This window comes from Macrosteles quadrilineatus, unplaced genomic scaffold (assembly GCF_028750875.1).
Source record: "Macrosteles quadrilineatus isolate MER2022 unplaced genomic scaffold, UCM_ALF_1.0 Scaffold_4__1_contigs__length_99947679, whole genome shotgun sequence".
In the NCBI taxonomy this organism is placed as follows: domain Eukaryota; kingdom Metazoa; phylum Arthropoda; class Insecta; order Hemiptera; family Cicadellidae; genus Macrosteles; species Macrosteles quadrilineatus.
The window spans coordinates 40,514,604-40,529,636 of NW_026542597.1; the positions used below are offsets into that span (position 1 = coordinate 40,514,604).

The window sequence follows — 15,033 nt, forward strand, 5'->3', positions numbered from 1 at the left end:
GGCTGTGTACATATTTAGGAAGACAAAAACATTGTGATAAATTATTTGAACCCGTAGAAGTGAAGAACTAAATTCCATGCTCTAGCACAAAATACTTTGAAGAGCGTGACACAATTACGAGGAAGATGCGGAACATTAAATAAGCCAAACTTAGAAGTACCTGAAGTGAGTATTAGAAGGTTTTAACTTATTTTGCTTTAACACTTTAAACAAGTTTCTTTTTGGACTTACTGTCTCAAGTATTTTGTATCACAATTAATTCACATTATGCTTTTGTATAAGTCGGTTATATAGTGGCATAAGTTGGACACGTAGTAAAATAAATAACTGGCATGTCAAGTTAAATTTATTATTTTTTGACAGAATTTTATATAATGTGGAGTTGTTTTTTTTTTCGAAAATTGACATTTACAAATTGGAAAAGGCTGCTAAACGGATTCTAATTATATGCCAGGTAATCGAACAAATAACAAACAAGCTTACTTTGATCCCTTCAGCTAAATCCAAACAATGAAATTGATTTTTAAATATTCCATTTAAATATGCTTCCTTATGCATTAATGACATGAGCAGCATTGACATTGCTTTTAGATCTAAATCTTACGTAATTTAGTGAACCAATTCTATTGTTTTTTTTGTTTGTTTTTTAGAGTAAATTTAAATATACTGTCCACGTTTATTTTTTCCCAATATTTAAATATGTCTTCATTTGATAGCATTCCTCTAGAAGTAAATTGCATTAAAACACGTAAAATACGTTTTCATTTGTTTCCAAACTTATATTTTGCCCTCTTTGTTTCCATTAGGTGTAGTAAATGGGCCTAGCTCACGTGGTTGATGAGCCCACTAAGAAAGACGCACGGCGTTTTAGCGTATTGCATGGTGAAACTACTCTAAGAAAGCTTTCAGCCTAAATTTGTCTTTTTCTACGACAAGTCATCCAGCGAATGTGTGGTTGTGAAACAAACCTGGGATAAATCACTTTATAAGTTTAATATTTTGATGTATCTTTTAGAAATGAATAGAATATGGGAAGTGAAACGTCATCACGTAACTGGAGTTTTGTTTTAAATTGATAATCAGTAACGCTATCCTCGACTGCTGTCCCTATGGAGTGGTTATTTTTGTTAACACGTGATTTTATACCAGACAGACTATAGACAGGCCTATATTCGTCCTGCTTTATTTTACTCCAATATCACAATTCGACAGATATTCAAAGTTCGGAGTATTTTGTACAGACTCGTAAAATTATTTAGTAGCCATTTCAGTTCAGTTCTTAGAATCAAAAAGTTTCACATAACAGCACTGTTTACTTTCATAACAGCATAGTTTTACTCATAACAACACGGGTAACAAACCCAATAAAGTTCAAGAATTGAGAGAGAAAAGTTGTAATGATTCGAAATTCAACTAATCAGCTGTTCAAGCCAATTTAATTGTTGAGTGGTGCAATTAGTGTATAGTAGCCTACAATGTTTCGTTTCATCACTGTCAGTGGCAATGGGAGGTTCAAAACGAAAACATGACCTTTCTTAGAAGTTATGAGTAGTGATTTTTAGTAATTAAAACACTGTCGTAGGTAAAGTAGTGTACGCAACTCACTACTATTTTACAACATTAGATACATTATTTAAACGAAAAGCTTTTGACGATAGTCCCACACTTGGCTATATACTTATTCTTTTTTCACATTAACCACATTTCACATAAACATAGCATTATATTATCGGTACCATGTAAAGAAAAGCAGATAGTATTTGAATCATCTATGAGTGATATCATTTGACTCTTGTATAAAGGTTTTAAAAAGAAGTCTCATTTGAAAAACAATCAACCAATCTAACACAAATGTGAGTGATGGATGAGTAAGATTATCTTACGTATCTTATCTTTTTAACTGACTAGGATAGGCAGTATGCAATTACACTTATGATTTACTAGCAAACCTGTCGTGGCTCATGCTAATTTAAATTGAAAAGTTAATTGTTCAACCTGAGTAGGGCCTACACTTCTGGGGTTTTTAATTAATTTAACTTTTAAAAGCGTGTTAAGCAGTAAAACACTTTTTCACCACACTATGATGTTTTTAGCTGTTTTACGTACGTTAATTGGTGTCTGAAAGTTATGTTTTGTTGGCCATGCGAGCTGTCGTCATTATTTGGGGACCGAGCAGGTTTTTACATCCCTAGGGCCGCAAAATCAGCTGCCCGCTTACTTACTTAAAACATGAATGCATACTAAATACACAATCAGTATCCATAGCATTGCAATAGAATTGTTTTATTGTCACAGTTGCCTAGCAGCTATTTATTATTATTTTTGCTGATTCCTCAAATTATTTCTTCACGTAGCCTTAAAGTTGTAGTTGTGATGACTATCAGTGTGCAATATTGTTTTGGTGAATAGTGGGGATAAGGTATAGTGTGGTGAAAAATAGCGTTCGTACCAGGGACCGAAATGGTTTTCGGCCTTAGGTACGAAATATACTATTTCAAGCCAAAAAAATAATGTAAATATTTTCATTTCATGTAATGAAATATAACCAGCAACAGCTGGTTATATTTTAATTAATAGTGCAGATTCAAAAGTATTCATGTGTTCAAATGTAAACAAATCTGTTCTCCATAAGGATAACATGGGATCTTTAAAACCCACTGGTGCAGAGCCCTGATGGAATTTCTTGAAAACTCTTCTTATTGCACACCTAGAGGTTGATTGGAACCTCCATGTCAATTCCTGAGTTTCAATGGCTTGTAGTTTTAGAGATATAGTGATCAGTAATGAATGGTATTTGACATTTATAAGTATAGATGAATAAGTTTTAACAGTCTGTTAAAGAAGGGTGTTTTATGAAATTCTACTTTTTTACTCTAGACTTTTCTATATAACAGATGAGGAGATTAGCAAACTTGCGGCCACAGTTCTAAGCTGTTCAACGGAAGTAACAATCAACAAAACAATTGTCCTCACAACAATACCTCCCTCTTGTAGTAAGTAGAGCATTAATTTGACTGTCCTAAATTGTGTACCAGATACGAAACAAAACAATTTAAGGTTATTTTACGCAGAAGGACTGCAAAATTAAAACATCTAAAAAATACCCCCGCCGCAGCAAACCTGCAGACTAAGCGAATTTCCATTTGACTGATTAGATTTACACTGAAATGTCTACTTAAAAATATAACATTTATTCTTGATTTAAATAGAATTAGTTTAACAAGTACTTAGGTTTGCTGCATCAGGGAGGGTAAAACTGTTTTTTTTTTTTGTTTTTTTTTGTAAAATGTGAATAGTTAGTAAGAAATAAAAACATTTTCCAAATTTGATCAAAATATGTTCACAAACAAGCAAACTACAACAGTTTACTTATTCTCCATAAGAATAACATGGGAATTTTAAATTTAAAATTTTTTGGAATTTTCTCCGTAAACATTAGGCGCATAATAACACTTCAATATACTAAATTATTTGTTTTTTTAAGCTCTACAAAATGGTTTGGAAAGAAATTGCTAAATTTTATGTTTTTTGGGTCAAAAATGGGAAAAACCTATTTTTACCCCATAAAACCCCCCGTAAACCCCCGTTCCCATGGTCCGATCATGCTGGATCGCGAACTCGTTCGAATAAACGTAGGTTTACACGTTTGTACCAAATTTCATTAAAATCGGATCATTTTTGCTCGAGTTATCGTGCTGACGGACACATATATATATATATACTAGCTGACCCGGCGAACTTCGTATCGCCTAAGTTATAGGTTTCCCCTAAGACAGACCGATGGAAAGAAAGTACCGTTACGTTTAATTTTCAAGATGATCTCGTTCGCATCGCTCAATCACGTCCTGGTTGAAGTTCGTTCGCTACGCTCACTCACCTTTGGGTTGAAGTTCGTTCGCTACGCTCACTCACCTTTGGGTTGAAGTTCGTTCGCTACGCTCACTCACCTTTGGGTTGGAGCTCGTTCGCTACGCTCACTCACCTTTAGGTTGGAGCTCGTTCGCTGCGCTCACTTGCCTTCAGGTTAGCTCGGTTGCTACGCTAACTCGCCTCCAGGTTGAAGTTCGTTCGCTACGCTCACTCACCTTTTGGTTGCAAATTAGCTGTTGTCATAAATGTAAAAGAAATAATAGTGCTGCACCTTGTTGGTAATCCTTGTAACTTTAATTCTATTGAACATCATAGAACAGAACCAACTTGTTAACACTATTTGTGCTGTCGACATGTTTGAACATAAAAGTTGCATTTATTTCAATGTTAAGCAATTGCGGGAATTCCCGTCATCAGCACCTAACGTGTTAATTGAAACAGCTGTTAAGATTCATTAATTCCATTTCTCATAAGGTTAACATGGGAAACTCCAGGGCCACTGGGGCGGAGCCCTTTTAAGAATTTCGAAACGGGAAATAGTTTACGTCCGATTCGCATACCTACAGAATTTACACACCAAATTTCATAACGATCGGTGAAGTCGTTCCGGAGGAGTTTGCAGACAAACACTGTGACACGAGAATTTTATATATTAGATATATATATATATATATATGAATTTGAACGGATGGTATTTTTGGCCTCTAGGGACCTCAAAACGAAAAAAAAAATCGGTCCCGCGTCCAGGTCTTACCATGAGTACTACGGTAATAGCTTATTCCCTATATGGGAAATTCGCTAAAACAACGAAAAAATGCCTAATTTATATGGCTAACTTAAATGAAAACATGATATGACTAATTTAACTAAATAATTTTGTTAATGTGTTTTTACAGTGTATATATATATATATATTATAAGCTAAATTAACTTAAAACGTATACTTTTTATTTTGCCCATCAGCTTGAAAAAGTATACAGTTTTTACTTCTTATATGTAAATTTTTCTGTCCTCATATTACATAAAATATTACATACAAATTAACATCTAATCACAACTTTCCTTGCCATGAATAAAAGAGTGTTATGTTTCAGTAAAGATTCGTGTTAAAAGAAAAATTACCATAAAAAGTAGGCTACCATTTAAAGCCTGGTATATAAATTAAATTTCTCTTCCACTATCTGAATTGAAATTAATGTAAATAGATTTCTAACTACTTTTTAATAATGATGTTGTTTTTATTTCTTTGATGAATATGAATCAATAATTTATGTAACTCTTCAAATGTAGAAAGTAAAACATTTTGTTCTAAGTATTCTATGTTGTGTCTAAGTGTTCTAGTGTTCTGCTTACAGTTTGTTCTATTAAGTGCTTCTGGGAATTAGTTTTATAATATTTACGTCTTGTGAATAATCGGTTTAGTTCAAACTTAGCTTATTATCGATCCTTACTATGCCTTAACTTAAATATGTTTAAATATAAGTTACATGAATTATACCGAGGAGGAAAATGGAATACCATGCTTTGATTTCTATTTGTTAATTACTCATATTTTCATAGAAAAATGCACAACTTCAATTACTTCAAACATCTCGCAGTGAATTTATCTAAAAATTAAATTAATCCTCATCTTAACAATGAGACAGCTTGAATGCATTTGCAGTATTTAAAGATACTTAAACAAAATTAAGCAAATAGATGTACACATTTACAATTAATTAACTTTCTTTGTTAAGGAACCTAGCAATGGCTTCAGCAAGAACTGTTTGTTATTAATTATCCAGTGTAAACCTTAAACCTTGTTAGTTGAAACGGGAAGTAGGCCTACTTTATAGTCTTATAATTAAACATAGAGTTAATTATCAATTAATCTTATGGGGTATTACTGATGCGAAATGGAAATGCAGCTAAGTAGTGTAGTACTTTAAACCCATATATGAATGGATGTGAAATGAGTAAGAAGCATTTTGCATCATTGTTGCTGACTAAAATAAGATTTTTCTTTAACCAGGACCGTTTAGGACCGAAGACAGCAAGATCCATTTCCAAGACAACAATGAGCATATCTAGAACCGCAATTAATGACTATTTCTAGCTGTACCCGCGGGCTTTGCCCCGCTTAACTTCATAAGTATTCGCATGGCTCAATCACGTGCTGTTTGAAGTTCGTTCGCTACGCTCACTCACCTTCAGGTTGGAAATCGTTCGCTGCGCTCACTTGTTTTCAGGTTAGCTCGTTCGCTACGCTTACTCGCCTCTAGGTTGATGTTCGTTCGCTATGCTCACTCACCTTTTGGTTGCAAATTAACTGTTGTCATACATTTAAAAAAGTCATCCCTTTTATTGTTTATAATACAGTACTTTTATAAAGGTTTTTATGTTTTAATATTTAACATTGGAGAATTTAAACGTTGTTAAGTGCACAGGTGTGCTTCGATTGGGGTTTAATACATTTGGACTTATTCAAAAGTAAAATAGTTTTCTGTGCTGCAATCTGTAGAAACACTGTGGCACTATTTCAAATCATGACTAATGCTAATACAGAATGTTGTAGTTATTCAAACGCACAAAACAGTTGGTGAAAGTAAACATCTGCTTTTAAATTATATTTATTTGTAAACATTCTAGATCAAAAAGTCTGACATTGGCCCACTTAAAACCCTCTGGGGCAGAGCCCTTTAGACGGATTTGCACCAAACTTCACTCGAACCATCCTTGAAAGATGCTTAATAATGCCTGAAAGTTTCATTACAATCTGTCGAGCGGTTCCGGAGTCCATAACGTATATACACATATATATACATACATAGTTCCTCTTTTATAGATATAGATAGGCAAACATGTTTCTTGAAAACCTTTTTTCTCAGCTGGGATAATCTACGCATACTGTAGAAAGATGTGTAGAATCCTTTAAACATTCAAATAGGCTCAAAAATAAGCATAAAAGTTAAATATTTAATTTTAAAAAGAATTAAAAAATGGGCCTTGTTGGGTGTTAAGTTGGTGACGAAATAACAACAAAATATAAACAGATAATCTAAACAAATTGAAGAAATACCATTTACATATTTTATTTACAGCGTGGGGTGAAAATGAGAAGTTTGCACAATACAAATTTTCGGTCGAGTTTTCGACCACGTGTTTGTATAAATATTTACCAAAAGAGATGCCTTTTGCAGGATTTTTTTAAATCATATACCAAATAAGTTAATCGTTAAATACGTTGTTAGATTGGTTTGAAAGCTACGCCCTATACCTTACTGTCTTGTGAGTTACTTGTTGGTTAATCTATTAACTACAGTGAGCTACAGACCGCCGCCATCCTGTCTGCGTGTGTGTGTGTGTGTTAACTCGTCCTGCAGGATGTTTAAGTTAAGGATGTGGAGGACGTTAGTGGCTGTTTACAATCCAAACTTTGATCATTATCATGCTTAACGCAACCAATCAGTTCGGAAACTTTACTTTCCATCAAATTAAACATATCGTAAACTGTAACATACTTAATTATTTATATGGCTAAATTAAATTTATACTTATTTAATTTAACCAAAATTGTTAACCATACAGTTACGTAGATTTTGTAGATCGGTCAGTTAGTAATCTAATAGCCACGATGAGAATGTTAATAAATTTTAATATAGTACTGCTAATTTGGATTCGATATACTGATATATTTTAGCTACGACAGTAATTATTCATCGTATAATTTTGTGATTAAAGTAAAAAAAATACACCTTGATGATATCACTAGTTTATAAAATAAATATTTAACTAAAACAACATTCATTCTACAATATAATTTAGTTTTGACAGTTTATTATCAATTCTTTTTCAATCCTTAAGTATGTTTCTCTTCAAAAAATACTATAACCTCAATTAAATATGCAACAAACTATTATTGATTGGATTAACAACCATTTCTAATACAGAAAGCTGTTAACGTTCCTTAAGTTTTTTACAGTCCCCCTATTTATAAATTGTTTTCAAATACATTGAACGTTATTTCATATCAAACAGTATATTCACGCATAGAGGAGAGTTAGGTTGGAGAAGTTAAACAAAACATTTCGCTAATCCTCAAGTTCAATAAGGAGTGTTATTAATCTTTAGACACGTTTTAAATATTGCATTTTTTAAGCCATCCTCCTTCGCTAAAATATAAAACGTTAATTATACGAGGATGGATTATAACGTACACAAACTTGTAAAAGTATTTAGAGGAAATTAAAAAGCAGCAATTTACATTAAAATTTATTTAAGCGAATATGTGTCTTAGGTCTGTTTCATATGTGTCAACATCATACATTAGTAAAGTAAACTTATTTTCGTCATACTGCCCCAAAAACAGCCGTTTTCTATAGATGCGTTGCGGGTCTTAATTTTTACTCTGTAGGGAGTAAAAATCCTTTTTAGTCAATAAAGTATAAAAAAAACAGCTGTTGTAAACAGTTGTAAATTTCGATTTTACCACTGGCATGTATCGAATTTATTTATCTGTTGATTTAATAGGTATTAAGCTTTTGTTGCTTTCTTGTTAATAGACATATCGACGGTATATTATATACTAAGCAGCTGCTTATTTGCGTTAGCAGAATTGAAAACCAAGTCGTTTTGAGAGGTTATTTTTTAATTAAAAACTATTTCAGTTTTGTAACATCGTTTTTTCATAAAATGGTGCAAAATGACGGAAACTATAGTTCACCACACGAGCAAAAAGGGTCACTTTAGGCCCTAGTGATAAAATATACTATTTCGTTTCATAACTCAGTTTGTAAATTAATGATGCAATATGACGAAAAATATGGTTCATACACAGGCAAAAAGTGTCTTTTAGCCCTAGTAATGAAATATATACATTTTTTTCAGCCATATTAAATCAAGTTTTATGACAGATTGTTTCATTGGTAATAATTACACGAAACATATGAATTAGGTTTTGATACTTGCCTAGTAGCCTACTGTACTGATTCATCTATCCTATACTCTAATACGAGCAATGTTTGTATGTATGTATGCTTGCTTGTACCAAGATCTCGAAAACGGCTCCGACGATTTTCTTCAAATGTTGTAAATAGTTTATTTCTGGCCTAAAAACGAGTTTACTGCAGTTAGAACTGCCAACAAAAATCTAAATACGTAGAAAAATGAAACTAAAAATCAAATTTTTTTAACATTAGTCTTATGGGTTGCTAGGTAACCATGTTGGCTGAATTAAATAACAAGAAAAAAGTAAACAAAAGACTTGTAATTTGTCTATCCACAGTACACTAGCAAAACAAAATACAGTACAAAAGGAAAAACATCAGTTGTTACTATTGAGCAAAGATTATACTGAAGATTACTAGATTCTATAGTCAAGGGTAGCAGTGTGGAGTGTGGGATCTGTTTATGACGATTAGATTACGGTATCTGCAATCCTTAAATGCTATGGAAAGGGAGGAAAACAGGTCCACGACATAGGAAGTGGTGAAGGAAGTAGTAAAGGCGAGCAGTCTGGACTGGAGTGTGGGAACTGCTTATGACGATTAAATTAAGGTATCTGCAATCCTAAAATGTAATGGTAGGGAGGAAAACAGGTCCATGACGTAGGAAATGGGAAAGGAAGTTGTAAGGCTAGCAGTGCAGAGTGTGGGGACCGTCTGTGGCATTCATGTATCTGCAATTCTAAAATAGTATAAAAAAGGAGGGCAAACAGGTCTATGACATAGGGAGTGGTGAAGGAAGAAGTAAGGGTGAGCAGTCCGGAGTGTGGGAATTGTTAATAACGATTAGATGAAGTTATCTACAATCCTAAAATGCTATGGGAAGGGAGGGAATCAGGTCCGCGATGTAGGAAGTGGTGACTTAAGTAGTAAAGGCGAGCAGTCTGGAGTGTGGAAACTGTTTATGACGATTAGATTAAGGAATCTGCAATCCTAAAATCCTATGGGAAGGGATGGAAAGAGGTCCGCGACGTAGGAAGTGGTAAAGGAAGTAGTAAAGGCGAGCAGTCTGGAGTGTGAAAACTGTTTATGACCATTAGATTAAGGAATCTGCAATCCTAAAATGCTATGGGAATGGAGGGAAACAGGTCCGCGACGTAGGAAGTGATGAAGGAAGTAGTAAAGGCGAGCAGTATGGAGTGTGAAAACTGTTTATGACGATTAGATTAAGGAATCTGCAATCCTAAAGTGCTATGGGAATGGAGGGAAACAGGTCCGCGTCGTAGGTAGTAATGAAGGAAGTAGTAAAGGTGAGCAGTCTGGAGTCTGGGAACTGTTTATGGGAATTACATTAAGGTATCTACAATCCTAAAATGCTACAAGAAGGGAGGAAAACAGGTCCATGACGTAGGAAATTGTGTAGGAAGTAGTAATGCTAGCAGTGCAGAGTGTGGGAACTGTCTGTGGCATTTATGTATCTGCAATTCTAAAATGGTATAGTGAAGGAGGGCAAACAGGTCCACGACGTTGGAAGTGATGAAGGAAGTAGTAAAGGCGAGCAGTCTGGAGTGTGAAAACTGTTTATGACGATTAGATTAAGGAATCTGCAATGCTAAAATGCTATGGGAAGGGAGGAAAACTGGTTCACGACGTAGGAAGTGGTGAAGGAAGTAGTAAAGGTGAGCAGTCCGGAGTGTGGGAACTGTTAATAATGATTAGATCAAGTTATCTACAATCCTAAAATGCTATGGGAAGGGAGGGAATCAGGTCCGCGACGTAAGAAGTGGTGAAGGAAGTAGTAAAGGTGAGCAGTCCGGAGTGTGGGAAATGTTTATGACGATTAGATTAAGGTATCTACAATCCTAAAATGCTATGGGAATGGAGGGAAACAGGTCTGCGACGTAGGAAGAGGTGAAGGAAGTAGTACAGGCAAGCAGCCCGGAGTTTTGGAACTGTTAATGACGATTAGATTAGGGTATCTGCAATCCTAAAATGCCATTGGAAGGGAGAGAAACAGGTCCGCGACGTAGGAAGTGGTGAAGGAAGTAGTAAAGGTGAGCAGGCTGGAGTCTGGGAACTGTTTATGGGAATTACATTAAGGTATCTACAATCCTAAAATGCTACGAGAAGGGAGTAAAACATGTCCATGACGTAGGAAATGGTGTAGGAAGTAGTAATGCTAGCAGTGCAGAGTGTGGGAACTGTCTGTGGCATTTATGTATCTGCAATTCTAAAATGGTATATGGAAGGAGGGCAAACAGGTCCACGACGTAGGGAGTGGTGAAGTAAGTAGTGAAGGTTAGCAGTTTGGAGATGGGGAGTGGATTAATGTATCTGCAATACTTTTCAGAGTAAACTAATAATTTCCCCCGAGCAAAGCTCGGTCCCCAGGTACTCTATAGTTAATGAAAACAAGATAACTATTTACAGTAATTATATTACTCTTCTATATTTATGGGTTCAATCAATGGTTCCATCTAACATTTAATCCGTTTAAAATCATTGTTTATTTGTATTTTTACAGCTCCAAACTACATCACATAATCATGTCAAAAAATGCCGTCTTAATATAATATTCTATATTCTATTTGTTTTTTCTTCAGTGCTACGCCATTTCTAAGTTCTCTGCTAAAATCAGGCTTAATCTCTGCACAATGACCAAGTCGATCTTGAGTTTGGTAGCTGGGGTGGGATTGTCCTCCCTAAATTATCCTCCAGCGTATATTAGCGAGTATTGTTTATTCCCATTCGCTGTGCGTACAATCTGTCGTATTGTGGTCATTGTGTGTGTGTTCCTTGTGAAACATGCGTCTTTTGTGTGCGTCTTTTGGTTGTCACCAGTGTTACGCGTAGCTTCAGATCTTTTATGAACACATCTCGGACAGATTTTATAAAGCTTAACTATTTTGGATCGTGAAAGAAAATTACAAACGGCTTTAAGAAAGTTGACATAAAAATTAACAATTAAAATACTAGAAATGTTTAATTGTCACTGTTAATACAGCCTATTAAGGTGATCCCCAAACTTATATTTCAATCATCCCTTAAGTTTTGTTATTATTAGAGCACCCTGCAGATGTTGCTATGATGAAACAAACCATTTTTGTAACAACAATTTTGTGTTTTGGTATGAGTCATAAAAAATATTTTTTCCTACAGTTACCTTACAATGTACATGTTCTCTCACTGATTTGAGAAAGCAAAGTGGCCAATTCACTCATCAGTGAGACAATGTTAACATCGTCTCACTCCAGATTTGCAACGTGAAGTCACGTTTCCTTACCAATTTATTTGTTTTATGGTAACTGTAGGAAAAATATAATGTGCAACTCGAGTGCAAAGTGCAATCGTCTCATTCGAGAAACCATTGCTCACTTTAATCACTAGTTGCACAAATAAATATTCCATGTTAAAATGCAAAGTGTAGAGGCAAATAACTAGGATAATATGAAAGTTGTAACTGTTTAAATATACCTTCCAAAAACAATCATTTTAGAAAAGATATAAGTCTAAATCAGAAGCAGAAAGTTTAAAATTTGTTTATAACGAAATCGCAGAGGATTTACTGTACCTGAAACCTTCGGAGATTTTTTTATATTTCTTTCTGCGATAATGCGTTCCTTTAAGTATTATCAGAGAGCTCTGAAATGTATTAAAATATTTACAAACATTTTTATTTTGGAAGCTTAATGTTTTTAATCCAAACCGGTAATATGTTTTCGCATCGTACATTAAACTTCCAGACGTAATATGTTTCACGCATGAAAGGCAGGGCATGTTAAACCGGTGAAAGTTAAACGAAACTTTCTGCACTCATTATGTTGAATATCTTACGTTCAGCAAGCTGTGAGAAAACTTTGTGATGTAGCCCATTTAGATTTAAATTTGTGATCAAAAATAAGACTGAGCTTTTAGGATTTGTGTGATTTTTTCTCCATTCGAGTTAGTTCAGAAATAAAATATGTCGGTTAAGGATTAAAATAACTCTGTGTTAATTTTATAAACCACATAATACTAATCTATAACTGTTCTGCTGCTATAGAGTTCGTAAAATGTGAGGAAATTTAATCTAAACTCTTTTGTCTAATGGATTTGAACAGTAGAGAACGTTTGATAATTTGGTAGATTGATATAAGATTGACGTTATACATTATTTTAAATAAAGTTTTGACTAGTGTATATGACATTTCAGGTTTCAGGAAGGTTGTATACATTACAGAATGTTTTAACCCTAATGGACTGAAATAGTAAATACTTGAGTCCATCACTAGTACAACTCCGCAAATACTGGGGTTCAAAGATACTCACTGAGGTTCAATTAGTTTTTATCCTATGTAGTTTTCAGCTGACACAAATTTGTTCAAACTACTTTCCTGTCCCGTTTTCAATCAGTGACGTCACGTCACACAACAGTGACTCCGGGAAAACAGTTTAAATGAAACGGAATAGCGGGAATGGAACAGTCCAAAGTCAATACAACATTGATACAACCTCGTTCCCTATAGAAGTATTCAAACACCTACTCTCCGTCTTTGTCAGGCTTTGAATCTTTTGACCTTTAAATGAATCGAAATTTTAAGTAACGTTGGGCGGTGCTGTACAAATGAAATCGCATTGGAAGTAGACTTGCTCTTGGTTAAGATAGCTATCGCGTTTTATTTTCCTAAAGATTATAGATATAAATACAGGGTGATTTGTACTCAGTGTGACAATTTTTTTTCGGTGTAAGTACAAAGTAAATGAAGTGTGATGATGCATATCAAATGTTCCAAGTCTCAAAATTAGCTTCCCAAAAAATTATTTTATGTTTTTCAAAAATAACCATGTTTTTAAACTTAATACAGCAATTTCTCAATTACCTGTAAATGGATTAGAGTAGATAATGTAATTTTCGTGTTCTACATTACATTTTGAACAAGAATAATAGAAAATGACGGAAGATCAGTTGTAAAAACTCCATTGTAAATATATCTATCTATACTATTATAAAGAAGAGGTGGTGTCTGTGTGTGTGTGTGTGTGTTTGTATGAGCTAATCTCAAAAACTACTGAACCTATTGGGCTCAAATTGCACACACATGAAGCTACAGTTCCGAGGATACATATAGAACTATTCCCGCTTCAATATTGTCCTAGGGCTCTGCCCCGTGGGCTTTCAAAAATCGGAGTTGAGAGATTTCAAAGTAAATTTTGATTGATGGTATCCATGACAACAAAGAACAAACCTACAAAGTTTAAAAATGTAAACAAGCAGTACTAACTGTCAAATTAATTTTGATTTCACAATTCCATACAGCTGGTTCAAACATTCATTTAAATACTGCATGAATATTAGAACAGAGGGGGTAAGGATCATATTTAAAATAATGATGTCACTATCCTGAATGTAAACATTATTTAACATTACTTAAATGGAGCTGTCAAACCATACGCTAATGTCATTTCATTATAATAGGATTCTTTCAGTTACATAATTTATTTATTTTTAAACTGCAATAAGCATTTTATACTTATATGCCAACCCCGTACGAAGGACGGGTACTCTGCTAGTTTAAAGATAAAAATTAAGATGTTTGATAAAAATTTTAAAAACAATGGTCTATTGCATTTTTCACACCCTGTATACAAGAAAGTGTCGGAATATGTTAAAAACTGCGCCATTTTATAAGCTTTCCAACGATATGCTACACTATTGAGGTTTGGGGAGCGAGCTGGCGTAGTGGCTAGAGCGCGGGACTTCGGTCCGTGAGGTCCCGGGTTCGATCCCCGCCAAGTCACCAATGGATTTTATCTAAGTGATAATGCCGCAACCCCTAGGTCTAGCCTGAAGTAATGTGAAAAACAATCCCAGGCTCGTGCCTAGAGTCCTAGGACAAAAAAAAAAAAAAAAAAAAAAAAAAAATTGAGGTTTATGTCTGCTTATGTACGCTTTAATGGTTTGAAGACTACAAAGCATGGTGTCTTTAACATTTAAAACATAGAAAGTCGGCATGTATTAAGCAAAAGTTGTATTTTTGATTCAGCTTGAACAGTAAAAACAGTAAAAAAGTTCCCTGTTTTCTTGTATTCAAACCACTAAAACAAACAAAAAAATATCTAAACCTCAATAGTGTAGCATATGGTTGGAAAGCTTATAAAATGGCGCAGTTTTTAACATATTCCGTCACTTTCTTGTATACAGGGTGTGAAAAATGCAATAGACCATTGTTTTTGAAATTTTTATCAAATATCTTAATTTTTA

At 34.3% G+C, this 15,033-nt stretch overlaps 1 protein-coding gene across 1 annotated transcript in view; it reads left to right on the plus strand.

The window, feature by feature from the left end:
• The window catches only part of LOC128993358 (myosuppressin), a 121,373-nt gene that overhangs the window by 69,074 nt on the left and 37,266 nt on the right, over positions 1 to 15,033 (plus strand). The window lies entirely within an intron of this gene.